Genomic DNA, 25,029 nt, shown 5'->3' with positions numbered 1-25,029 from the left:
TCTATTGATGAGCACTTGGAGTGCTTCAAAGAACACCTGCCTGTCAAAGAGAATGGCATTATCCATTGCAGCATTATTTACAAATGTCATTCCCTCTGACAGGGAGGCTCTCTTTATTGTTCGTTGTCTGGTTAATCTCACTCACCCTTTAGGCCTTAGCTATGATGTCATTTCTTCCAGGAAGGTTTCCATGATTGAGACTAGCAACTTCCTGTTTACTTCCATGACACCCCACATTTCCCTCATCCTGCCACTTGCCAGACTGCATTATGATTGCCTATGCACTTTTCTGTGAGCGCCATGAGAACATGAATCCCCAGGAAAAATGCCCAGCATATAGTTGGTGCTCTATAAATGTCTTATGAATGAATGAAAATTAAAGATACTCTACAAGTTCCCAAGAATGTACACTGGGCCACAGGGGTACACTTTCTGGCAACTCAACTGAAAAGCCCACAGAAACAAAGGGCCGTTTTGAGAGGGCTGAGAAGGGAGAGGAGCCCATCCAGACAACTGGGCACCTCCCACGTGCACTGAGGGAACAGAGATGAAGCAGAAAAGATCTTTGCACAGGAGAAACTCAGTCTAATAAGGAAGACTATTAAGGACACAGTAGCAAGGACAGATTGCTTCAGTACAAAGCTGAAACAGAGACAAATGTGAAAAACAAACTGGGTGAACAATTCCATTGTTTATATGCTAATCTTATTGCTCTAGAAATTCTCAGTAGACAAAGGTTTTAAGAGGAAATATTCATGAGAACTTTGATATATATAATATGCTGTTCATTTGTAAGATAACTAAGAGTCAACAAAACTTTTTTATATGTACCATTTTATTTCATTTTACTCATGCATCAAATACTTTGGGAGTGCTTCTTCATACTACACTAACACCTAGCATTAGGTTAGTTGGGAAGGTTCAAAGATGAGTGCCTTCAAGGAGCTTGGAGTCTCATAGAGGAGATACTAGTAACAATACTTAAAGGTAGATATAGATGTAAGTGCTGGGTAAGTCAGAATTGTCTCTGTAGTAAGTGACTCAAGCTGGCTTAACTAGCAAAGGAAATGTATCTCTCTCATACCTAAAACGCCCAGAGGTACTGTTAAAACCCAGGGTGCTTGGACAATGCCCACTAGTCACTTCCTTCGACCCCTGGGCTTTGCCTCACATTTAGCAGATATCACTCTCAGGTTCCATCATGAGAGCCACACCTAGTGTCAGGTTCATTATCTGCCAAGGCCTGATTTGAATTGAGAATAGAGCTTCTCATCTCCCACAAGTTCTAATGAAAATCAGAGCTTGACTACCCCTGGCCTGAGTGATGTTCATGTACCCTCCCATGACCCAATCACTTAACCATAGGAGCAGAATTAGCTGAGTGATAACCCTAAATCACATGCCCCTACCCCCGGCTGGTATAGGCTCAGGCCTGCCCAAGCCATGTGTGCTGAGAAGAGAATGAAATTTGAGTAATCAAGTGTTAGAGAAAACAATCTGATTTAAAGGCCTGAGACTTAGTCCTCATGACCACTTTGTGTTTTCACCCATTTTACAAATGAGAAAAGTGAGGCTAGTAAGAGTAAGAACAAGACTAGAATTTGATCTTCTGACTTAGTCCTGTGCTCCTTCCATTGGTGTTTGTCAGGGCACTGTTGGACTTGGGAACAAGACAATTCTTTACCTGAGACTGTCCCAAGCATTCCCAAACATGTCATATCCACAGCTCTATACAAGTATTTTCAAAGATCCACCTGGAGGGAAGCACCTCTCTCATTTAAGAAAAAAACAAATGTTATTCAAATGAACCTTATTATCAGGAGTTTAATACTTTTCAGAGTTTCTAAATGTAAGCTTTAATATTTGGCTTTAGAGATAGACTAAACTTTTAATGGAACACACCTTAGAGATCATCTAGTCCAACCCTTTGGGCCCGCAGTTCTGGCCTGGAGGAGGAAAAGTAAGTGAGGGTGGATTGTAAAAGATGGGTGGGAATGTTCTCCTGGAAAGTGCATGTGAATGGTGGGAGGTAAGAAGTCTCAGTTTCCCATTAATGCCCCTCTTCTTCTGATAGTGAAACCATAGAATTAACACGTCGTCCCAGTAGAGCCCGAGCTCTACATCAATCAGGTGAATTCAACTTCCCCGCACAGTGGGACACTCCTGCTTATTAGCAAGGCTGGCAGCCTCTTTGAGACTACTCTTTCTTTTTTTCTTTTAATTTATTGTGTTTACATAGATTCAAGTGTCCCACCGAGTACATCTCCCCCTCCCCACCCCCGTGTTCCCCTCAACATCCCTCCTGGCCCCCTGACGCCTTCCCCACTTCCCTTCAGGATTTGCCTTCCTGTTCTCTATAATGCTGTGTTATGTATATATAATTTCACCAATCTCTTTCCCTTTCTGATCCCATCCTCTCACCCCCTTTCCCTCTGTCCACTTTTCCCCTGGTCCCTTTGATCCCACCTCTGTCTCTATTCCGCTCTTCAGTTCACATTGTTCAGACTGGTTCAGCCACTGTGGAAAACAGTATGGAGATTCCTCAAAAAATTTAAAATGGAACTGCCTTTTGACCCAGCTACACCACTGTTAGGAATACATCCTAAGAACACCAAATCACTGATTCAAAAGAAGAAATGCACCCCCATGTTTATTGCAGCATTGTTCACAATAGCCAAGATCTGGAAACAGCCCAAGTGTACATCAGTGGATGTGTGGATTAAAAAGCTATGGTAGGTGGAGGGTGGAAGATGGCAGCGGAGTAGGCAGATGCACAGACACCCAGCTCTCAACACCAAACTGGAATACAAATCAATTTAGAAAAAATCAGCATGAAAAACCAACACTGAACTGTAAGAACAGCTCTCAAAAACCAAGGAGCAAAGAGGAAGCCACAATAATCCTGGTAAGGAGTGCCTGAATCTCCTCTGCTTACAGGAAGGGAAGGAGGGGGGTGAGGCTGAGAGCCCAGAGAGGATTTCACAGAGGAAAAAGAGCAGAAACTACTGCTCACAGCCACTTACCTGGCGGCCAGGGAGCAAGGTGGGTTGAAAAGACCAGCTTATCTCCCAAGTGGAAAAGACAGGGAGAGGGACAGACTGTGAGGGGCTAAGGTATGCAAGAAACAAAATAAAAAAGCTGACTCATTCGTGCTGGAGGCGGCCATAGCTGGGGGAGGGACTGAACCTTTCACAAAACAGAGCTGAAGTGCTTCCGGATCAGAGATCTCCCGACATCTATCCAGCTCCAATCAGCACAACAAGACACAGCTGAAAACAAGAAGTGGGGAGGAGGGGCAGTAACTCAGGTCTCCATGGAGATCTGAGATACACCTCCCCCTACTGAAGCTGAGAGAAAAAACCCTGCCCCCAGTGAGATTAGTTGGAGGAAGAGACCTTCAGCGTCTCAGATTACACCCACAGCATTCCTGGATACAGTTTCAAGGAAGCCCCCTGCTGAGATCAGTTAACAAGACTATCACCTGTTAAGAAAACAAACAAATCAAGACATCAAAGCTGCCCAAATCCGAAAGTGGATTACAAATAATAGCTGATACCAACCCACGAAGACCTAAAAATAACACAACTGAAAACTGGAGGCAGACAACACCAAGCCTAGACTCAATCAACTCTACAAATAAAAAAAAAAGAAGAAGAAGATGAGAAAACAAAGGAGTGCAATCCAAATGAAACCACAAGAGACACTTTCGAGAGATGAACTGAGTGATATGGAAATAATCAAACTTCCAGATGCGGAGTTCAAAATAATGATTGTAAGGATGCTTAGGGATCTTAGAACAACAATGGAGGGGGAGTTTGAAAACCTAAATAAAGAAATAGCAAGTATAAAAAAGAATCAGTTGGAGACTACAAATACAATATCAGAAATAAAGACCACAATGGAAGGAATTAAAAACAGGATAGATAGAGCAGAGGATCGAATCAGCGAGTTAGAAGACAACTGGAATGAAGGCATGAAAGCAGAGAAGAAAAGAGAAAAAAGACTCAAAAAGTCAGAGGAAACTCTTAGAGAGCTCTGTGACAACATGAAGAGAAATAACATCCGCATCATAGGGGTTCCTGAAGAAGAAGAAAAAGAACAAGGGATAGAGACTTTGTTCAATCATATCATAGCTGAAAACTTCCCTAAATTAATGCAAGAGAAACTCTCACAAATCCAAGAAGCACAGAGGACTCCATTAAAGAGAAACCCAAAGAAACCTACACCAAGACACATCATAATTAAAATACCAAAGCTAAGCGATAAAGAGAAAATATTAAAAGCTGCAAGAGAAAAAAAAGTTATCACCTACAAAGGAGCCCCCATAAGGATGACATCTGACTTCTCAACAGAAACACTTGAGGCCAGAAGGGAATGGCAAGAAATATTCAAAGTAATGCAGAACAAGAACCTACAACCAAGACTACTTTATCCAGCAAGGCTATCATTTAAAATTGAAGGAGAAATAAAAAGCTTCCCAGACAAAAAACAACTCAAGGAATTCATTACAACCAAACCAATGCTGCAGGAAATATTAAGGGGCCTGGTGTAAACAGATAAAGTGGGAAAAGAATACAGAAAAAAAAAAAAGAAAAAGGAATACACCTTTAAAGAAGAAAATGGCAATAAACAACTACATATCAATAATAACCTTAAATGTAAATGGATTAAATGATCCAATCAAAAGACATAGAGTAGCTGCGTGGATAAGAAAACAGGACCCATACATATGTTGTCTACAAGAGACACACCTTAGAACAAAAGACACACACAGATTGAAGGTAAAAGGATGGAAAAAAATGTTTCATGCAAATGGAAATGAAAAAAAAGCTGGGGTAGCAATACTTATATCAGACAAATTGGACTTTAAAACAAAGGATATAGTAAGAGATAAAGAAGGCCACTACATAATGATAAAGGGAGTAATCCAACAGGAAGATATAACTATTATAAATATCTATGCACCTAATATAGGAGCACCCAAATATATAAAACAGACTTTGATGGATTTAAAGGGCGAGATCAACAGCAATACTATAATAGTAGGGGATTTCAATACCCCACTAACATCACTAGATAGATCCTCAAGAAAGAAAAATAACAAAGAAACAGCAGACTTATTGGAAACACTAGATCAACTCGATTTAATAGATATCTTCAGAACCTTTCACCCTAAAGCAGCAGAATATACATTCTTTTCAAGTGCTCATGGTACATTCTCCAGGATAGACCACATGTTAGGGCACAAAAGTGCTCTCAACAAATTTAAGAAGACTGAAATCATATCAAGCACTTTCTCCGATCACAATGGCATGAAACTAGAAATGAATCACAGCAGAAAAGCTCAAAAATTCTCAAACACATGGAAACTAAATAGCAGGGTGTTAAATAATGAATGGATTAAGAATGAGATCAAAGAAGAAATAAAGAAATTCCTAGAAACGAATGACAATGAGCATACAACAACTCAAAATTTATGGGACACAGCGAAAGCAGTGCTGAGAGGGAAGTTCATAGCACTACAGGCACACTTTCAGAAGCTAGAAAAAGCTCAAATAAACAACTTAACCCTGCATCTAAAAGAATTAGAAAAAGAACAGCAAGTAAAGCCCAAATGTAGTAGAAGGAAGGAAATAATAAAGATCAGAGCAGAAATAAATGACATAGAGGCTAAAGAAACAATACAGAGGATCAATGAAACTAGGAGCTGGTTCTTTGAAAAGGTAAACAAGATTGATGCACCTTTAAGTAGACTCACCAAGAAAAAGAGAGAGAGGACTCAAATAAATAAAATTAGAAATGAGAGAGGAGAAATAACAACTGACACAACAGAAATACAAAATATTGTAAGAAAATACTATGAAGAACTGTATGCCAAAAAACTAGACAACCTAGATGAAATGGACAAATTCCTTGAAACGTACAATCTTCCAAAAATCAATCTGGAAGAATCAGAAAACTTAAACAGACCAATTACACCAAAGGAGATCGAAACAGTTATCAAAAAACTCCCAACAAAGAAAAGCCCGGGGCCCGATGGCTTCACAACGGAATTCTACCAAATATTCAAAGAAGAACTAACTCCTATCCTTCTCAAACTATTTCAAAAAATTCAAGAGGAAGGAAGACTTCCAAACTCCTTTTATGAGGCGAGCATAATTCTGATTCCAAAACCAGGCAAAGACCACACAAAGAAAGAAAATTATAGGCCAATATCTCTGATGAATATAGATGCTAAAATCCTCAACAAAATATTAGCAAACCGGATCCAACAATATATGGAAAAAATCATACACCATGATCAAGTGGGATTTATTCTGGGGAGGCAAGGCTGGTACAATATTCGTAAATCAATCAATGTGATTCATCACATAAACAAAAAGAAGGAGAAAAACCATATGATAATTTCAATAGATGCAGAAAAAGCATGTGATAAAATCCAGCACCCATTCATGATCAAAACTCTCAGCAAAGTGGGAATACAGGGAACATACCTCAACATGATAAAAGCCAACTATGAGAAACCCACAGCCAACATCATACTCAATGGGCAAAAACTAAAAACATTTCCCTTAAGAACAGGAACAAGACAAGGATGCCCACTTTCACCACTCTTATTTAACATAGTACTGGAAGTCTTAGCCACAGCAATCAGACGTGAAGAAGAAATAAAAGGCATTCAAGTTGGAAAGGAGGAAGTGAAACTGTCATTATTTGCAGATGATATGATATTGTATATAGAAAACCCTAAAGTCTCAGTCAAAAAACTACTGGACCTGATAAATAAATTCAGCAAAGTGGCAGGATATAAAATCAATACTCAGAAATCAGAAGCATTTTTATACACCAACAATGAACAGTCAGAAAGAGAAATTAAGGAAACAATCCCCTTCACAATTACAACCAAAAAAATAAAGTACCTAGGAGTAAACTTAACCAAGGAGACTAAAGACTTGTACTCGGAAAATTACAAAACATTGATAAAAGAAATCAAGGAAGATACTAACAAGTGGAAGCATATACCGTGCTCATGGTTAGGAAGAATAAACATCATTAAAATGTCTATATTACCCAAAGCAATTTATAAATTCAATGCAATACCAATTAAAATACCAATGACATACTTCAAAGATATAGAACACATATTCCAAAAATTTATATGGAACCAAAAAAGGACACGAATAGCCTCAGCAATCTTAAAAAAGAAGAATAAAGTGGGAGGTATCACACTTCCTGATATCAAGTTATACTACAAGGCCATTGTACTCAAAACAGCCTGGTACTGGCATAAGAACAGGCATATAGATCAATGGAATAGAACAGAGAACCCAGAAACAAACCCACAGTTCTATGGACAACTGATATTTGACAAAGGAGGTAAGGAAATACAATGGAGTAAAGACAGCCTCTTTAACAAATGGTGTTGGGAAAATTGGACAGCTACCTGCAAAAAAATGAAACTAGATCACCAGCTTACACCACTCACAAAAATAAACTCAAAATGGATAAAAGACTTGAATGTAGGCCGTGAAACCATAAGCATCTTAGAAGAAAACATAGGCAGTAAGCTCTTGGACATCTCTCGGAGCAATATATTTGCTGATCTATCTCCACGGGGAAGTGAAATAAAAGACAGGATAAACAAATGGGACTATATCAAACTAAAAAGCTTTTGCACAGCTAAAGACAACAAGAACAGAATAAAAAGACAAACTACACAATGGGAGAACATATTTGACAATACGTCTGATAAGGGGTTAATAACCAAAATTTATAAAGAACTTGTAAAACTCAACACCAGGAAGACAAACAACCCAATCCAAAAATGGGCAAAAGAGATGAATAGACACTTCTCCAAAGAGGACATACAGATGGCCAATAGGCATATGAAAAAATGCTCAACATCACTAATCATTAGAGAAATGCAAATTAAAACCACAATGAGATATCACCTTACACCAGTCAGAATGGCGCTTATCAACAAAACAACACAGAATAAGTGCTGGCAAAGATGTGGAGAAAAGGGGACCCTCCTGCACTGCTGGTGGGAATGCAGACTGGTGCAGCCACTGTGGAAAACAGTATGGAGATTCCTCAAAAAACTGAAAATCGAACCGCCTTTTGACCCAGCTATCCCACTTTTAGGAATATACCCCAAGGACACCATAGAATGGCTCGAAAAGGAGAAATGCACCCGCATGTTTGTGGCAGCATTGTTCACAATAGCGAAGATCTGGAAACAGCCCAAGTGTCCGTCAGAGGACGAGTGGATTAAAAAACTTTGGTACATATATACTATGGAATACTACTCAGCCATAAGAAATGATGACATCGGATCATTTGCAATAACATGGATGGACCTTGATAACATTATACGGAGTGAAATAAGTAAATCAGAAAAAAAACTGAGATCAATCCATACATAGAAGGGACATAAAAATGAGACTCAGAGACATGAACAAGAATGTGATGGCAACAGGGGTGGGGGGGTTGGGGGAGGGGGGAGGGGGTGAAGAAGGAGAGAGGGGTTAGGGGAGGGGAGGGGCATAAAGAAAACCAGATAGAAGGTGACAGAAGACAATTTAACTTTGCGGGAGGGGTATACAGCACAATCAAATGTCAAAATAATCTAGAGATATTTTCTCTCAACATATGTACCCTGATTTATCAATGTCACTGCATTAAATTTAATAAAAAAATATTAACATTTAAAAAAAAAACAAAAACAAAAAAACATTAGCAAACCAAATTCAATATTACATTTAGAAACATCATACACTATGATCAAGTGAGATTTATTCCTGTGAAGCAAGGTTGGTTCAATATCTATAAATCAATTAACATGATATACCACATAAACAATATGAAAGATAAAAATCTTATGGTCATATCAATAGATGTAGAAAAACATTGACAAAATATTGACTTTCCATTTATGACAAAACCTCTCAGCAAAGCAGGAATATAAGGGGCATAGCATAATATGACAAACCTATAGTTAATATTATACAAATTGGGGAAAAGTTAAAAGCATTGTCCTTAAGATCATGAACAATACAAAGATGTACAGTTTTACCACATATATTCAACATAGTATTGGAAGTGCTGGCCACAACAGACAATAAAAAGAAATATAAAACATCCAAAAAAAAAAAAAAAAAAGCTATGGTACATATACACAGTGGAATACTATGTGGCCACGAAAAAGAAGGAAATCTTACCTTTTGCAACAACATGGATGGACCTGGAAACTATTATGTTAAGTGAAATAAGCCAGGCAGAGAAAGAAAAATATCATATGACCTCATTCACTTAAGGAATCCAATGAACAATGAGACTGCTCTTGAGGCAGCTATGAGGATTCTACTTATCAGTGTCAAGACCAACTGCCACCAGAGGAAAGACACGATCGACACACAAGTTAGTTGTAAGAATCACACAGGCAGTTAATTACTCACAAGTCCTTTTGGTGTGCCCGGGTACAGCTTAAGTGGGCCCCGTCTGCGTGCTCCTTTCAGCTGTCTTTGGTCAGAGCAGCGTGGAGCCAGTCCACGTCAACACTGGAGTCTGGGCAACTACTGCAGCAGGGGAGGCCCTTAGCTTTAGTACCTTTTCTGGCCAATGTCTTAGAACAGGTGTCAATTTACAGGATTATCACTTCAACCTACCTTCTAACAGGTGTCAATCTACAGGATTATCACCTCAAATCACCTTTTTGGGAGTTCCTTGCAGGGAGCCCTTTTTATGTTAATCTACTGAAATGTTACATCAAGCCACTTTAAAGATGTTCCTAGGGAAGTTTCTTGTTTAGGTTAATTTACAGAGTTATTACATTAAGTCACTTTTTATTTATGTATAACTTCACACACACACTAACTGGACCTTGCTATAAAATCAGAGTCTGTTTATCATATTTGTACACTATGATAACTTTATTTGATTTCCAGGTGGCATAACTTTATTTGATTTCCTTAATTGATTTTAATATTATATCTTAATTACTTTTATATACCTTTCATGTTTTTTTATATTTCTATATATTTAATTACTATAACATTATATTAGTACAATACACATTTTTATGGTCATGATTTGTTTGTTAGGAAATCAGTATTATCCTCTCTTACTTAAGTAAAATAAGAAATTACAGGCCTGTGAGAGAGTGTTGAATTCTGGTCACTACTCACTAAGAGAGATATGGCCAAACTGGTCCACATGCTGATGGAGCAAAAGGAAGAGGTGGGAATTTGAAACCACCTTATTACACAAAGAAGAGCTAAAAAAAGAGGCAAAGTTACACCTGAGAAAATACTCCAAATAAGACAAGAAGTTGACCTTCTAAGACCCTGAAGACAACCATCTGGGAGGTAGACTTAGAATTATTCTCTGTGGCCCAAATGGGTCGAACTAGGTCTGATAAAGGGACAGAAAACACTTGAACAAGAAGAGATGTCTAATAACAGAATGAAGCACCTGGTAAGGTAGTAAGTTCCCCAGTGCTGGAGGTATCCAAGCACACCCTGAGATGTAGAAGTGGCTTTGAAGCTCAGTTCTCAAACATTCTGAGGCAAAATGAAATGAATAAAGTTCTAGTGTCCAGACACTGCTCAGATACATAGGAAAGGTGGGTTGTAAGTAATGCTTCATTTCTGTTAGACTCCCTTCCTTCCTCACCCCCAAAAGCTAACCAGAGTGTGAGAAACATTAATGTAGGATAACTTTGAATTTCTTCTTATTTACAAATAAATAAAGGAAACCTTTAACCAACTTTCATACTTTGATAATTCAATATTTTTGTCAAAACAAGGAATCTCTTGATAAAGACTGCTGGCCTAAGGGGTTACACCAGTGGTTCTCAAACTTTTTGAAGTAGGGGCGCATTTAAAATCTTAAAAATAATTGAAGGTGCACTATATACAGATTTCTGAGAAATATGTTATAATAATTAAGTCAAATATAAAAGAAAAAATATATAAAGCCCAAGTGTGCTTTTATGGTAATTAAACAAAATAAATATGACAAAATTAAATTTATTTTGACATTAAAAAACATTTTTGTTACATTTTTTGAGTTATGCTTTTTAGAATTCATGAAAAAAGAGGGGTTAAAAAATTTAAAAAATGACAAAAAAGTTATCTTTTTATATATATAGATACATTCTTAGTAAGATTTAGTAAATTTGGCGGGTCTTGGAGTGAATGTGTTAAGTTTTTTCATTCTTGTGTTTATGAGAAACATGAGCCTGATGTGTCCTAGTGATTTCTTCAATGTTTGGGCATGTATTTGAAAAGCAAAATCTCATTTCCTCATCAATACATTGAAGAATTCCTCTCTTTTTACTCTTAATTGTGTTGAGGGTAAAAAATCCTAATTCACATAAATAGGATGTTGAAAATTATAGTAAAATGTTCAAAACTTTTTTAGATATTGTCACATATTCTTCTTTTATAGAAATCCAAAAGGGCTTCAAGAGATAATTCCTTATGTTTAATCATCAATCCAAAATCCCCACCATACATATCATCTTAACTTTACACCAAACAAAGGATAGAAGAAACTTGCCTCCAGTCTTTCCAGGGAACATGGGGGTAGTATAAACAATCCAGCTCCAAAGCTTAACAGCCTTTTGCAACCTAATCAGGCAAGTGAGGTGGGGGGTTGGGCAGACTGTCAGCCTACAGCCAATTCCTCATACCTCTGTCCCCCAAAAATCTAAACTCCAAAATAACCCTGTTGGTTTTTTGGTCCCCAATAGGCACATATTTCTCTGGAATACCATAGAGCGCACCTGGAAATCTTCTAGGGTGTACCAGTGCACCCTGGTGCACATTTTGAGAACCACTGGATTACACTAACACTTGTCCAGCAGAAAGTTGAGTTTCAATTACAGCTCCAAGAGCCAGAACGCCTAGAGGGTGCTTGGTAATCTGCTCACAGGAGTTCTGGTGAGTATGGCCCATACTGCGCTGCTTCTGGCCACCTCATGACTCACAAACGGAGGCCCACAAAATTCTAAAGATTCAAGTGAAACAAACTTTACACTTCACACTAAACTGCCTGAGGAAATGGTGCCAAGTTTCAAGAAGCAACTGCGACTTCGTTATGTCCCTTCCTTGTCTGAAGAAGTGCCGATTGAGGCAGCTGTCTTTTCAAAGTATCATCTCTGTCCTGCAGCGGGGCTCTGAGCCAGAAGTATTTGGCATCACCCACCTCTAGCAACAAAGCCATTTTAAATCAGAAATGCTGTGAGTTTGTGGGATGCCGGATCAGGTAGGTGTTCCAGAGGCTGGAAAACTCCCAGCTGGCCTGGACATGGAGGACCTCTCCAATCTTGGATCTCCAAAGCCACTGGAGCTGACACAGAGGGCCATTGCATATCTCCAAGACATTGCGTCCCTGAGAGTGGAAATGTTCCATTTCATCTTGTTGGATTTGCCAAGAATTCTAGGATACTGGTTTGGGTAAGTTACAAAGGATGTTTCTGTGGGGTGCCGGGGGCATTAGAGATTGCTGGGATCCAGGTACAAAAATGTGAAAAAGTAGGGCTTGGTGCTTGGTCTTTGTCACGCGGCCCAGAGAGTGGCTGTGCCTTATTCTTTTCCTCAACAAAAAACAAACGCACACCTGACTGCCACCCCCCCCCCCTTTCCTTCACATCATCAAGGTCATTTTTTTCACTATTCGAGATGAAGTGCTGTCCTTGCTGCTTAGTTGCAAAGGCTCATGGCAGCAAGCATTCTTCCTCAGAGATTTATAACCTCCTGGAGGGTGCTGTCCCCAACCCTGTTGCTATGGTTAAAGGCTGTGCTGCAGCACCGCAGTCACCGACACCTGTTTCTGTGCTTTGCCCTCATGTAAATGAACACAGAGGCAGCGTCCTGTTCTCGCAGTGCTTACTGTACAACAGTAAAATATATGCTCACATCACACATTCAAGAAACATTTTTGAGCGCTAATATGTGCTTGGTATCTCAGGTTCATTTTATCCTCTTGATGGAAGTAGATTACCTTCCTACTATATTATTTAGAAAATATTCCAAACAAATGTGGAAGCAGAGATTCCATGAAAATCATAAAAATGGAGGTGATATAGGCCAGTGACCCTTTTTTTCTTTCTCTTCTCATTCTACACTTCTACCTGGAGTATAAAATGACTTTTCATGATTATTGTTAGATTCAGGGAGTACTGGGGCTGCCAAAGAGTGTAACTATTGAAGGAACAGTAAGTGTTGATATGGCTCCTGTGAGGCTGGGAACAAAGAAGGTCAGAGACCCTTATCAGAAGTTTAGGTTTGAAATTTGCCACTAAGCTAAAACTGGCCCCTGTTGCTATGCTGCGTGCAACCTCCCTAGCCAATAGCTAAACTGCCACATCTGCTTCTGTACTATGCTTGCTCACTTAGGATATATAAGGGCCTGGCTGTAAGCTCCAGGTGCGGCTTCCGTTTTGCGCAGTTTAAACTGGCCAATAAAGTAACATCTTAACTTCTGAAAGTCTCCGACATTTGTTCTCATACCTAGTGGATGCTACAATTATCATTATGACCTAAATTCTACATCATCAGTCCCTGTATGGGTGCTGAATTTCAGACCCACATGTCCAACTACTAACCAGGTATAAGGCCAGTGGCCGCCACCATGGCCATGCAGGTTCTCATTGGATTCGGGCAGATGGTAAAGGAGCCAGAAAATGGTGGGCGATTTCGTTTATTAAAGTCTCCTAACAGCAGATGAGCAAACAGGTAGGGAAGACTGCTTTCCTCTCACTCAGGGCTCCCAAGTCTCCGTTCTACAACCTGGACTCCTTCTCTGGACTCGCCCTCTGGACTCACAGACCCCCCCCACCACCACCACCAGGCTCAGCAGGGCTCCCAAGCCCCTCAGCACTCTCCAGCAAAACAACCCTGGCCCAAAATACCCCTTCTGCAAACAATAGCAAACAATCGCCCCTCCCCATGGGAGCAGGCAATCTGCAATTTGCAACCTGCCACCCTTAGGGCAAGCACTGCACCCTTCCACAGACCACACACACGGCGCTCCCCCATGCCAATGCTCCAATTAGGCAAAATACAAGTGAGCAAACCTAACATATATGAACCACATTGGTTTGCCCAACACCAGGCATCTTCAGAAGTCTGGCAGGAAACCAGATTCATGATGTTCCCGGGCATGAATTCATCATCTGACAACCCTCTACCCCTCCTTCTCACCATCCCCTCAAAACTCTTCCCCAACCAACAAACCAGTTTCCCTTAATGTATTCCCAGACTTAGCTGATGGCACCACCATCTGCCCAGCAGAAACACTGCTGTCCCACGGGACTCCCTTTCCTTCACCCTCCACCTTAACCCATACAACTCCTACTGACTGAACCTCCCACGGAGTCCTCACAGCTCTCTTCCCTTTCATCCCCACAGTCACTGCGGATCTCAGCCCCTCCCACCTGGGCTAGCTCGTTGTCCCAGTAGAGCCAAACTCTACCTCATCGTCCCCAATTCGACTTCCCTGTGCAGTGGGACACTCCTGCTTATCAGCAGGGCTGGCAGCCTCTTTGACACTATTCCTGAGGTGGCTATGAGGATTCTATTTATCAGTGCCAAGACCAACTGCCACTGGAGGAAAGACACAACCAACACACAAGTTAGTTGTAAGAATCACACAGGCAGTTTATTACTCACAAATCCTTTTGGGGTGCCTGGGTACAGCTTAAGGGGGTTCCATCGGCGTGCTCCTCTAGGCTGTCTTTGGTCAGAGCGGCGTGGAGACAGTCCACGTCAACGTTGGAGTCTGGGTGACTTCCGCAGCAGGGGGCCCTCAGCTTTAGTGCCTTTTCTGGCCAATGCCTTCGAACAGGTGTCAATATACAAGATTATTGTTAAACCTAATCCGGAGGGACCCGAAACATTAAAGACACAAACAAAGTCCATTGATTACACATCAAAGCTTTACTGTCTAGCTTGGCCAAGCGGCGGCAACTCCCACAGAGGTCTGAGGGAGAGTGCGCTGTCCCTTTGTTCTACTTAGTTTCTATAGTTTTGTAAGTGGGAAGTACAGAAGCAAAAATTGTAATTAGGAGCCCTTTACCACTATTGGTTATAGTCATATGTCCTTTAACATGATAGGACCATGTTCAATTTGCAAGCCATACATCCTTTTGGAGAAAACAAAATTTACAAATCAACACATTGGTAGAAAGATGTCTCTTTACATATTAAAAGGCTTTCCTATATTATCTAGTGTTTATCTGCTATCTCTCTGTCTAGAGTCACACGTGTTAACCACACGCATTTACAAAGGAGAGGTAGTTTCCGTGGGAACAAATGCCTGCAAATGGCTCATAGTTATAAGAAAAGGTTTATTTTGGCTTTTCTCTTCCTGCACTGGCCATTGACCCCTTTCCCCACAGGTGTGGTGGAATGTCTGGGGATCCATGTTTTCCTCCCCTTTGCATTTATAATACAATGCCAAGGGCCATCCTATGCTAATCACACAGTACAGAGACTATTCTCACAATTTCTCTGCACACCTTAACCCAAATTAATAAAATGTTCTCCAAGCCTCTTAAAATATTAATATTAATTCTGTAGTTTTTGGTACCTTACAACACCTGCGGGTGAAGTGGCTACTCAATTATCACCTCAAACCACCTTTTTGGGAGTTCCTTGCAGGGAGCCCCTTTTATGTTAATCTATTGAAATGTTACATACATCAAACCACTTTTAAGATGTTCCTAGGGAAGTTTCTTGTTTATGTTAATTTACAAAGTTATGACATCAAGCCACTTCTTATCTATGTATAACTTCACACACACACTAACTGGGCCCTGCTCAGAAGTCACAGTCTGTTTATCACATCTGCACACACTATACTAATTCCTATCCAGACGGCATAACTTTATTTAATTTCCTTAATTAATTTTAATATTATATCTTAATTAGTTTTATATATCTTCCATATTTTTTATATTTCTACATATTTAATTACTATAACATATTACTATAACACTCTCTCACTGGTATCTGGGCTTCTAGCTGAAATCCTATGTGTGATCTTCCTAAAACACCGCCCTGATTGCATCACCTTCTACCTGTCCCCACCCTTCCCTCCCACCGCCCCACCCCCCCTTAACGCTTCAACCTTTCCTCATCACCTGTGGAGTGAACCCCGGACTCTGTCCCACTCTCCCCGCGTTCAGTCTGTGCGCTAGGTTTTGCCATCTTTGGTAACCCCCACGTACACACTGTCCTTGTCACCACCTCTTTGCCTTTGTTTCCTCTGCTTGAAATCTTTCCCCACTTAGTCCATCTGGTAAATTCTTATTCGTGCTTTAAAACCCCTGATGTGCAGCCTCCTCCTGGAGACCTTTCCCAAATCTCCTGCTCCTTGTTGTCTCTGCCTCTCTCTGCTCCCGGGTGCTGGGTACTGTGCTTGACACACAGTAGGAGCCGAGGGCTTACAAGGTGCAGAGGGGATGCTCCCAACTAGACTCCAAAGGAGAGGAAAAGGAAGAAGCAAGACAGGTTCTGTTTGTTTGTTTGTTTTCTTTAATCATCAAACATTTCTCTAGTCCTTTAAAGCAGTGTTTTTCAACCAGTGTGCCGCGGCACACTAGTGTGCTGTGAGACATGGTCAGGTATGCTGTGGGGAAATTAAACACGGGTCCCCAAACTACGGCCCGTGTGCCGGATACGGCCCACCGCCAGCTGCCTCCATCCGAACATAAACATTCCCCTCACAATCCCTCCAGCTATCAGCGACAGGAAGGGTGGAGGCACAGGGAACGCTCACTGACCAATCACCTTCTAGGATTCATCCTGACCACTAGCGATGAACCAATAGTAGGCCACCTCTCATCCACACCCAGGAAGGTCCCCGCTCGGGCTGCTGCGCACTTGTCATTGTGTGGCCACAGCGAGTAGTTGAAGCTGCTACTCCTCCCCTATGGTCCCGATTTCTAGTCCTGGTCAGGACTGGAGGTAAATGTTGCCACCACTAGATGAAGCCTCAGCCTCAGCTGGTTATGTCTATCCTGATGGTGTATATAGATATTTGACCTTTTTCTTTTTAAAAGAGGCCCCCTCAGAGGGTGATATATACAATGCATCACAATGTTATCTAACTTTAAAGCTAAAGTTTGCTGATCTTCCTTTGGACAGTTTTTGGTTATCTGTTGCCAAGGAGTTCCCCATTCTGGCCAACAAAGCTATTTTGACATTGCTCCCGTTTTCAACCATATATTTATGTGAGCTGAGCTTCTCAAGCTTGACTGCGATAAAAACTAAAAACAGAGAGAGACTGAGAACTGTTGAGGAAGAGCTTCGTGTGTGTCTTTCTACCATTCCTGCCAGGATATTCTTTTTGTGTTCATCGAAACAGGCCCAGGTTTCACACTGAGTATAAATACATTTAGAAACTATATTATTAACTATATGTATAATATATACTGTGTTAGAGTGTCATTTTGTGTCATTTTGGTAGGTGGTGTGCCCCAGGATTTTGTAAATGTAAAAAATGTGCCACGGCTCAAAAAAAGGTTGAAAATCACTGCTTTAAAGATAGAGGTTTGGGCCCTGGCCGGTTGGCTCGGTGGTAGAGTGTCGGCCTGGCGTGCAGAAGTCCCGGGTTCGATTCCCGGGCAGGGCACACAGGAGAGGTGCCCATCTGCTTCTCCACCCCTCCCCCTCTCCTTCCTCTCTGTCTCTCTCTTCCCCTCCCGCAGCCGAGGCTCCATTGGAGCAAAAGATGGCCTGGGAGCTGGGGATGGCTCCTTGGCCTCTGCCCCAGGCTCTAGAGTGGCTCTGGTCACGGCAGAGCGACGCCCCGGAGGGGCAGAGCATTGACCCCTAGTGGGCAGAACATCGCCCCTGGAGGGCGTGCCAGGTGGATCCCGGTCCGGCGCATGCGGGAGTCTGTCTGACTGCCCCCCGTTTCCAGCTTCAGAAAAATACAAAAAAAAAAAAAAAAAAAAGATAGAGGTTTGGATTCACCTCTGAGGGCACACCTTGTTCCTTTGCTTCTGGGACACTTTAATGATCCTTTAGGCAAAAGCAAAGCTATGATCCTCAATTGCCATGGAGAGCTTGTAGAGGCGGTGGGGCGTTAAACTGTTTTACACAAAAATATAAAAAATAGTGTTTATTGATGGAGAACCGTGCCCAGGATGATGATGCCACTCGGAGACTGGTTGTAGACTGACAGTGAGGAGGAAACAGGGTGTTGCCTGGGTGTTGGTGGAGTCAGGCCTGGATCAGACGGCCGGAGCTTAGCAAGAGCACTCATTTGGTAGGGATACAAACTGGCCCAGCAGCGAGGCCACAGGCTGGCAGTAAGGGAGTGACAGCCAGGAAGGGACCCCTGTGGAAAAACATGGCTAAAAGACTCGTTTGATGTCCAGTTTTAAGGAACCCCTGAGTTCCTGCGTCATTCCCTCATCACTCTACTTTTCAGCAAGTTTTATGAAATGTCACAGCCCCATCTTAGTTGAAGTTTGGGGATCAGCAGAGCAGCCAGGGTCCACCGTCACAGCACCAACACAAAGACCAGCAGTAACCTAAAAGGGAGGCAGAATTTATACCCCTCAGGCAGAGAAGAACCATGCTTCTTAAAAAAGTCAATCTTTCCTAAGCTGAAAGTGAACGTGGCAGAAAGAATGGAGACAGAGAGGTTTTCCCAAACTTCTCACTGGTTCAAAAGTGGATTATAAAATCTCTTTTGAGTTGATTACATTTCTGGCTTAAAATCACTGAGGCACAGGGGCAGTTCTCAAACAGACATGGAATGGGCATTAGGCCTGAGGGGTCTCAGTGTCAGGGGGCAAATTTGAATGGACATGCTCAAGACTTGGTGAAATTTTTCCTTACCATTTTTGTTGGAGTAAAACAGTACAGAAGTAGCTCATAACAGTCTGTGTGTTGACACGATAGAAAGTGGCCATAGTCTGAGGCCAAGATGAAAAGTGACAACTGGGGTGAATTCTGAAGTATGTCTATTCCTGATAGATTCCGGGATGTTGGAAGCCAATCAACAGCTGCTGGTTGACATAGTCACAGCAAAGAAGATCAACAACTGCTGGTTGACACAGTCACAGCAAAGAAGAGGCACAATGATACTTTCTCCTTTAACTTTTTGAATTAATTTGGTTTTTTATCCCCCCTTTTCTGGGTGTGTGTGCTATCATTTATGGCACAGGGATAATAGCATCATGCTTTCCCTGCAGATTCATAGTAATTTCTTTGGAAATGAGACAGAAGTTATGAGTTCCACAGAAAAGCCTATAAACCCCCTTTACCTGGGCTCATAGACATAGGAGGCTGGCTATGACATCCCCTGAAAAGGGTTAAGTCTGTAGAATTTTTCCTCCTATAAATCTTGTTAGAAAAAATTAGATTGTGACTTATGAATAGGTAGGAAAGAGTGTCCCCAAACCTCGGTGTCCCCATACACCGAGGTCCCCAAACTATGGCCCGCGGGCCACATGCACCCCCCTGAGGCCATTTATCTGGCCCCCTGCTGCACTTCCAGAAGGGGCACCTCCTTCATTAGTGGTCAGTGAGAGGAGCATAGTTTCCATTGAAATACTGGTCAGTTTGTTGATTTAAATTTACTTGTTCTTTATTTTAAATATTGTATTTGTTCCCATTTTGTTTTTTTACTTTAAAATAAGATATGTGCAGTGTGCATAGGGATTTGTTTATAGTTTATTTTATAGTCCAGCCCTCCAACAGTCTGAGGGACAGTGAACTGACCCCCTGTGTAAAACATTTGGGGACCCCTGCTATACACAGAAGCACCTTTCACCCTTCACTTTACCTCCCTAGCCTTTTCATGTGGTAGAATAGAGAAACTTTCTTTTCTTCTTGCATATCTGACTTGCAGGTGGTGGAACACTCTGAGAAAAATAAAGTTAGAACTTAACTAGTATATGAATATAGTAGACAAATAAAATCTGACTAGACAATAGACTCTTAGATAAGATAGAGTTATTAATCAATACTGACCTTTTAGAAGCTTGTGCCAATATTGTTATTGCTGCTCAAGTTATTGTATAACTGTACTTAGAATGACTTACCACCTGATTTATAGCCTATAGAAATGTACTAACCATTACCTAGAAATATGCAACCATAGTGAAACAAAAACAATTATTAATCAATGTATTCTGTATACCATGTGATTGTAACTTAGTGTGTGTGTATAAAAATAAAGCTGTACTAGCCATTGGCGAAGATACCTGGCAGTGAATGCTAAAGAATTCAGCTCTCTCACTCATTTTGTGCAGACACTGTGTCTTCCTGTGGGACCCCTGGATTCCCCCTGGGGCTAGACCCTGGCACCAGGACACCTGGAGAGGCTCGCTTAGCAGAACATTAGCTCTCAGATGATGTGTATGTGACTATCACAAGAGAAGTACTCCAGAACTCCGAAGGAATAGGGCCATCAGGGTTGTATGAGTGTCTCCCCCCCCAATAAAATTACCTTTAAACCCAGTTCTCCCTACAGTTAGTACTATTAACTTTTACCTTCCTATTAACTGAACTCGGAAAGCATCACATCGGAGTTAGAAGTGGGAAATTGGGTCTATTCTGAGGTTCGCACCAAAAGCCACAGAGGCTGGCTTTGTCTAGTTAAGCAATGCAAGGCTTCCATGCCTCTTTATTTTTATATTTTTGGAAATTATTACCATTCCCTTTCTATGAAAAATTACCACAGAGGTATTGTCCATTTTATTTTTCAATGCAATTGAAACTGTACATGGCAGGGGAGTTTTTAATTAGTTCATTCTGAGCAGGAACTGTATGTGCTTGCTGCAGTAGGAGCCTAATAAATTACTTCATCATCTCAACTGGAGGCTTTGTGTAGGAAAATTCTCATCAATCTGCAGCGGGAGCCAGCTGCTCCCCACGCACGAATGGTCTTAGAAACCAGCTGCAGTAGGTAAAGACCAAGTCACTCTCAACAGAGCTTCTGGGGCAGTGGAAACAAACAGGCCTGGACCGTGAGGAAAGCCATGTGGGCCTGCGCTTTGGTGTTTGGGAACAAAACAACTCCTGGAAACTCTACGCCAGCCCCTTCTGTCCCATCTACTTTCCTGATCATAAACCTTTTCTCTCCCCCACCCTCCACCTCTCTAAAAGTGTCCCCCCCAATCATCCCAATATCACGTTTTAAGTTTGGAGAAATCAAATGATTGAAAATACTTGTCTCAGACTAGTAAGAAAACATTTATACTGTTCTATTCAGATTGATAGATAGATCCTTACATACTAACACACATGCAGGTAGATAAAACGAGTTACTAGTTCAGCTGGTGAAGTAGTTCTCCTCAGAGGAAGCACAAGATCTGATATGCAGGTAAGTCACTTGAAGTGAAGGGTGAGACCCCAAGAGGCATGCTCTTATTATAAAAGATATTCCCTAAATTGCTTTCTGAGGAGACAGGGCCTTGCTGATTTGGGGGTTCTAATATTGTTGCCTCCTGATGGTTTGGTAAATCAGATTGGGTGATTGCTGAGGTAGAATTGTTCTGCAAAATAAAGAGGTGAGAATTTGAAAGGGGGGGATGGAGGATTCTGGGAGAGATGTATGGACCAACTAAGCAGGCTTTGTATGCAGGAAAGGAAAGAAGGGAAAATGTCCTTCTTAACAGAGCAGGAGAGTTGCGACGTCTAAGGGAGGTTCTGAAGTTATTTGCTGTAGGATGTACAAGGTAAACTCCTCCCTCCATCTGGCCTAGAAAACTGTTCCCCAGCAGCAGGCCCTGAGGCTAGGGTTTCTGCACAAGGAGATGCCTTCATGAGAGACCGGTAAGGGGCAAGGGGTGGCGGTAATGAGACAGGGATGAGGGAATGTCAAGCTAAAGTGCTATCAGGCAAAGTCCTTCAGTCGGACACCACAGGGAAACTCTGAAAAGACAAGTGCAGCTCAGAGTTGCTCCCACCAGAGGCCAGGGAGCTGGGTTTCCACACTCCTGCACCTGTCATTCATTGCTCACGGGTGGGTGGAAGAAGGGGACAGGCTCCTAAACACATCCTGCTCTGTTATGTAGGTAAAGTAGCCCCAGTAGCCCGAGGGCAGTTTATGAAAGAACTCACAGAGTTCCCTGAAGAGGAGTTGCACAAGATGCTGAGTGTTAGAAGCCGAAGGGGTAGAGGATGGGGCAGAGCTCAATATGGTAAGGGAGCTCTGAGGAGACCTGATCTTGCACTGATATTGTTCACTACAAAAATCTTTACTGAGGCCCTGGCCAGTTGGCTCAGTGGTAGAGTGTCATTCCGGCGTATGGATGTCACCAGTTCAATTCCAGGTCAGGGCACACAGAAGAAGTGAACATCTGCTTCTCCACTCTTCCCCCTCTCCCTTCTCTCTCATCCCCTCCTGCATCCATGGCTCCGTTGAAGCAAGTTGGCCCTGAGTGCTGAGGATGGCTCCATGACCTCACCTCAGGTGCTAAGGTAGCTCAGTTGCCAAGCAATGGAGCAATAGGTAGAGCAATGGGTAAAGCATCGCCAGATAGGGGCTTGCCAAGTGGGTCCCAGTCAGGGCATATGCGGGAGTCTGTCACTCTGCTTCCTTGTTTCTCACTTAAGAAAAAAAAATCTTTTTTGAGGTCTACCTCTGCTCCCCAATGTTTGCATATGAGTCAATTCTTCTGGTAATAGAAGAAAAGCTTGCAAATGCCTCCAGGTGAGGTCTGCAGGGCGTGAACGCAGAGACTGTGCTTGTGGGTGCAGAGAATGGGGACCACCTGACTTTGGTCCATGTGCTTTTGCAATCACCCTCATAATCACATCCAAATATATTACGTAAATAGTACTCATGAAGCTATACTGCTGATGCCATGTTAAAAGAAATTCCTGTTATCAAAGTACAGTTTAAATACGGGAGGTACGTGTATTCACATCTCTGATCATTTCTGCTAGGAAACAGCGTGACTCCTCCTTGCCCACCTAACACAGTTGGCATACCAGGCTCACCACAACCAGCTCCAGCCCTGGCGTGCATTGCTCCCCATCCACACTCCACGCTGTCCCTGCATGAGAGCCACAACTGGGCCTTCCCATGCCTGGGCTAATACAGTTATGGGGTCACGACTTAATAAGCACTCCACACCTCAGGTGCTGTTGTTGTTATTTAGATGAGGAAAGTGTGGCTTGATGACATGAGGTCCAAGTTCTCTAAATGAGTAAGGGCAGAGGTGCACATGGACCAGGCCTGGGTGGAGCACTGAAGAGTGCTCTCAGTAGCAGTGCTCCTTCTGCTCCTTCCCTCCACAGGCATTTCTCCCAAAGCCCTGTCTGCATTTCAGAATGTCAGTACCCTACCATCTTCCAAGACCTGCTTCCAATGCTATATCCCAGGGGTCGGGAAACTATGGCTCGCGAGCCAGATGTGGCTCTTTTGATGGCTGCACCTGGCTCGCAGACAAATTTTTAATAAAAAAATAAACATTAAAAATATAAAACATTCTCATGTATTACAATCCATTCATTTCCTACCACTCATGTTCATGGTTGCAGGTGGCTGGAGCCAATCAAAGCTGTCCTCCGGGACAACACCAAATTTTTATTGGATAATGCATAACATACACGAGTCGTTGTATGGCTCTCACAGAATTACATTTTAAAATACGTGGCATTCTTGGCTCTCTCAGCCAAAAAGGTTCCCGACCCCTGCTATATCCTCTGCAAAGCCTTTTAAGTTAGGCAGAGCCCTTGGAGGAAAGAGATACATTTTCAATATATAAGAAAGGAAAATTATTGGTTTGAGTGGTAGGGAAGAGTAGTGGGTGGTCTACCTGCTCTAAGGGATTGCCACAGGAACTAAGGCTGTAAAGGGGGCTACCTTGCATTTTACACCCACCTCCCAGCCCTATAACCACAGTGGCATGAGACACCTCTCCCTCTCTCTTTTTCACTGTCCATTCATCGACCCAAGGAGGGCCCTGACTGGCCCTATTTGGGTCATGTGTTTACCCCTGCCTTAATCTCAGAATCTAAAGGAATGAATAGAGTATTTAATCAGCCAGACCAAGGAGACTGGATTGTTTCATGAGGAAGGGCGTGGGAGAAAAACCGCTCTGGGCTGTTCGCAGCAATGGCTCCTGCAGTTCATTACACCACCTGTAAAGACCCGGACAGGATTACTCTTTTCCAGTTTCTCTGGCATCAAACAACCATTTATCATGCTCACAGATCCTGTGGGTCAGGAGTTTGGTTGAGACACAGTGGGAAGGGGGTGTCTCTGCTCCACAGTGTCTGGGGCTTGAGATGAAAGCCTCTAAGGTAGGGCCTGGGTTCACCCGGAGGCTCAGTCACTCACGTTTCTGGCAGTTGACGTTGGCTATCAGCGAAGGGGCTCAGCTCCTTTCCACGTGGCCTCTCCCTGGGGCCTTTGTGTGGGAGACAGTTTAGGCTTTCTCACAGCAAGATGGCTGCATTCCAAAGCTGATTATTCTGAGAGAGAGACAGACAGGTGGGAACTGTATTGCCTTTCTAACCTAGCTTCAAAAGTTCTGCTGCATTTAATTTGTTGGAGACTCACAAGCCTGCCCAGGTTCAGGGAGATGGGAAATAGACTCCATCTCTTGATGATGGGAGGCAAAATTCTGGAAGATAATATGGGACTAGAAATGTTGCTGTTGGAAAATACAAACTGACTCACATTTTTTCCTATTAATTCTCTCTTTATGTGTGTTTGCTTCCCTATTTTGTTACCTAAATATTCTCTAAATTATTGTTGAATTATCTCTCTGAGATAATTCATCTTTGTATCTCTATGCAGTGCCTTGAACAAGATCAGATACACTATAGGTCTTCAGAAATGTTGATTGGCTAAATGTCTCTGACAATGCCTTACGAACTGTGTGACTGTGAGAAAAATCACATAATATTTCTGAGACTCAGTTTACAAACTAAGAGAATTTAACTAAAGTTGTGGTCTAAAGCTGGTCTAAATTTAACTAAAGCTGGGGGTGGGGACAGAAATGAAGCAGGTGTAAGATCTACCCACTTCCCTCCCTTTGCAGCCAAT

The sequence above is a fragment of the Saccopteryx bilineata genome, chromosome 2 (genome assembly GCF_036850765.1).
Source record: "Saccopteryx bilineata isolate mSacBil1 chromosome 2, mSacBil1_pri_phased_curated, whole genome shotgun sequence".
Taxonomy (NCBI): Eukaryota; Metazoa; Chordata; class Mammalia; order Chiroptera; family Emballonuridae; genus Saccopteryx; species Saccopteryx bilineata.
The sequence above is the reverse complement of the archived record's forward strand: the minus strand, read 5'-3'. Positions refer to the sequence as shown.